Raw genomic sequence first — 4,329 nt, forward strand, 5'->3', positions numbered from 1 at the left:
GGGAAACAGTGGAAACAGTGTCAGACTTTATTTTTTGGGGCTCCAAAATCACTGCGGATGCTGATTGCAGCCATGAAATTAAAAGACACTTACTCCTTGGAAGGAAAGTTATGACCAACCTAGATAGCATATTAAAAAGCAGAGACATTACTTTGCCAACAAATGTCCATCTAGTCAAGGCTATGGTTTTTCCCATGGTCATGTATGGATGTGAGAGTTGGACTGTTAAGAAAGCTGATTGCCGAAGAATTAATGCTTTTGAACTGTGGTGCTGGAGAAGACTCTTGAGAGTCCCTTGGACTGCAAGGAGATCCAACCAGTCCATCCCAAAGGAAATCAGTCCTGGGTGTTCATTGGAAGGACTGATGTTGAAGCTGAAACTCTAATACTTTGGCCACCTGATGCAAAGAGCTGACTCAGTGGAAAAGACCCTGATGCTGGGAAAGATTGAGGGCAGGAGGAGAAGGGGATGACAGAGGATGAGATTGTTGGATGAAGTCACTGACTCAATGGACAGGAGTTTGAGTAAACTCCGGCAGTTGGTGATGGGCAGGGAGGACTGGCATGCTGCAGTCCATGGGGTCGCAAAGAGTCGGACATGACTGAGTGACTGAACTGAACACTACTGGTGGGAATTAAATTGGTGTAGCCTCCATAAAAAACAGTATGAAGATTCATTTAAAAATTAAAAATAGAGCTACCATATGATCTGGCAATCCCACTCTTGGGTAAATATGCAAAAAAGACAAAAACTCTAATTCAAAAATATTTATATACTCTAATGTTCATAGTAACACTGTTTATAATAACCAAAACATAGAAACAACCCAAGTGCCCATCAACAAACAATTGACTTAAGAATACGTGGCATACATATACAATGGAATATTACCCAGTTATAAAAAAGAATGAAAATATTGCCATTTGCAGCATTATGGATGGACCTAGAGAATATCATATTTAGTGAAGTAAGTCAGAGAAAGACTGACTGATACCAAATATTATATGGTATCACTTCCATGTGAATCTAAAAAATATTACAAATAAGTCTATATAGAAAACAAAAACGAACTCACAGATATAGAAAACTAGCTTATGATTACCAAAGGGGAATGGGAGTATGAGGGATAAATTTAGAGTATGAGATTAGTGGACACAAACTACTATACATAAAATAGATAAGAATTTTCTGTACAGTACAGAGAACTATATTCAATATCTTGGAATAACCTTTGTGGATTAAAAAATGTTGCCTGACATATCAAGAATGCTGTGGCCATGAAGCCACCGGCTACTACCACAGCCCTGAACCATAAGTCTGAGGGAACTGAAGATGGAGACAAAAGGGCTGCTGGATGCCAAGCCCTCAGCCACTGCAGCCATCCCCAGTGGTGTACAAGGAGGGGATGACAAAGAACAGGACACTAGCTCTAGATAGCTAAGGTTCATGTTAAAGAAATGATCTCAATGACTCTTGCATGTTTCCATACATAGAAAAATACTAAAATCATTAACTTGAGATGTCTGGTATTCTTTAACCAACAGTAATCTTTTGATGTTCCTACTACCTGGTTTTTGTTGCAGAACTCCTATATTGTATATCCTGGCTCCTCCCTGAACTTTTTGGAGCAGTCTCTCAGAGCTGTCTGAGAGGCTGTCTCCTGGGCTTGATGTCCTCATCAGGTCCACTGACTAAAATATAATTCTCAACTTTTACGGTGTACATTTTTTTTCAGTCGATACTATAATGGAAAATAATCTGAAAAAAATCATATATATAATTATATGAGTTACTTTGCTGTACACTGAAACCAGCATAGTATAGTAAATCAACTATGTTTCAATAATTTAAAAAGAGAGAGAGAAGTCAAAAGGTGAATCAACTTTCAGCAAGCCTTTGGTGCCTACCCAATCTATGTTTAAATTCTTCAATTGTTGCATTACCAATGGATTCACTAACCTCTAAATGCCAGAAGAGAAAATGCCAATTTACCTTGAATGTTTAGAATCTTATTTTTTCCCACAGAAAGAGTACCATACCCTTTTTTCAATAGAAATCCAAGTTTTCAGTTACCTTGATTGCAGAGAAATATGTGGGCAACAGAAAATACACTCATCAATGTCCATCATGTGCCAAGTGTTAGATCTGGCTCAGTAATATAAAGAAAATGGTAAAATTATGTTCTGTACTCTTACAATGTATTCAGAAAGCAAAGAGCAGATTATGTTTTAGCGTTAAGCTCATTCAGTGTGTCTTCTCATTTTCCTATTTTTGTTTCTTCTTTTATAAAAATGTATTCAAATTCACTTAAGAAACACTTACTGATTTCATACTATGGATATTTCATATTCACTTCATTTTTGACGCCAGACAGGCTCCTACTGTTTTGGATCTTTCATTTTAGTGAGGTGCTGGAGAAGGAGGGGGCGGGGAGGAGAGAATAGACAAATAATTGTTTAGGTCATGATGAATGGTATGAAAATAATACATGGAGTAACATGGAGAGTGACTGGGGAGCTATTTTAATTGTGTGATCAGAGACGGTTTCTTTGACATGATGACATCAGGTGCAACCACAAACAAGAAGTCATGTGATCATCTGGAGGAACAATGTTATTGAAAACGTAACAGTGGTTGTGGAAGAAGGAGCAATGTTTGCAAAGGCTCCGAACCCAGAACCAGACTACCATGTTCTAGGAGCAAAATGAATATTAATTATTAATATAGATGACCTGAAGGATATATTTGGGAATATAACGATTTATAAGCAAAGTTCTCAGTCTGAGAGAAGCTCTGCAATAGAGACAGAAATGAGCAAAAAGATCACAACAGTGGCAGAACAAAATTATAGTGACAGAATTTTGCACAAAGAGGTAGGAAGGAGTTATTAATCCTCAGGGTGTATTTCAGGGAAGTCTTTGCAAAGGAGGCAATGTAAAAGAAGGATTTTGAACTATCAGCAGTGTTGACAAGGCAGGAAGGATGACTATGTCAGGGGCAAAGCATACAGGGAACAAGTTTCCTACAGTGAACACTAAAATAGAAAAAAGTGAGGCTCAAGAGGACAGACGGAGAAGGCAATGGCAAGCCACTCGAGTACTCTTGCCTAGAAAATCCCATGGACGGAGGAGCCTGGTAGGCTGCAGTCCGTGGGGTCGCTAAGGGTCGGACACGACTGAGCGACTTCACTTTTAATTTTCACTTTCACACATTGGAGAAGGAAATGGCAACCCACTCCAGTGTTCTTGCCTGGAGAATCCCAGGGACAGGGGAGCCCGGTGGGCTTCCGTCTATGGGGTCACACAGAGTCGGACACGACTTAAGTGACTCAGTAGCAGCAGCAGCAGGAAGAGGACAGAGCCCAAGCCATGAAAGGGCTCGATATTCTGTGCATGATAGAAGATATCAAAGGCCCTAAGGAATGAACCACAGGATTGAATTTTAAAGGATCACCACAGACTGTCTCCCAAATATGTCTGTGGGAGAATAAAACGAAGGCAGTGAAAAAAGATGGAATGAGGATAGTCACAGTTGGGCTCAGTAAGAAATAAAAGCGATCTGAGACTCTGTGGACATGAGTTTGAGTGTACTCCGGGAGTTGGTGATGGACAGGGAGGCCTGGCGTGCTGTGATTCATGGGGTCGCGGAGAGTCGGACACGACTGAGCGACTGAACTGAACTGAACTGAACTGAGAGGTTTCTAGGAGTTAAACGGCGAGGACTGACTGTTCACCGCTTAATCGCCAATAACTTTTAGTAGCTGGCTCTCAACAAATATTTGTATAGTGAAGAAATGAATGAATGGTGGTTGAAAAGTCACCGCCCTCAAGTTTCCATTACTAGAGAACTTGGACAGCCTACGCCTCGTTTAAGTGTGTCCTTTTAAACCCAACAACTCTATGAGGTAGGTCGTATTTCCATTTTTCAGCAGAAAAAAACCTGAGGTTCAGAAAGAGCTGGAATGTACCTTGCCTGAGGTTTCTAGAACTAGTCAGAAGTTAGGCTCAAAAGAATCAGCCAAGTGCACATGTTTAATAATTATTTGCTACTACTTAGCCTAGAGGCCCAAAGGATGAAATGCACTATGCAAAGCCTAAAAGCAGAGAAAGCTAAATAGCCAACTCTCAACAGAGGATAAAAGGGGCTTCCAGAACGTTCCTGCAGGCCAGTCAATGGAAGATTACAGCGGTGCGTCACAGCAGCCTAAACCTCAGCCTCCTCCCGCGGGGTGCAGGGAGGAGGTGGGCGGGGCTCGGGTCCGCAGTGGTGGAACGCGCAGCCGCAGTGCGGCTCGCGAGCGCCGCGGCCGGCGGTGGAGGGGAAAACGC

This window comes from Moschus berezovskii, chromosome 5 (genome assembly GCF_049115385.1).
Source record: "Moschus berezovskii isolate FMDL1 chromosome 5, NW_MosBer_1.0, whole genome shotgun sequence".
Taxonomy (NCBI): Eukaryota; Metazoa; Chordata; class Mammalia; order Artiodactyla; family Moschidae; genus Moschus; species Moschus berezovskii.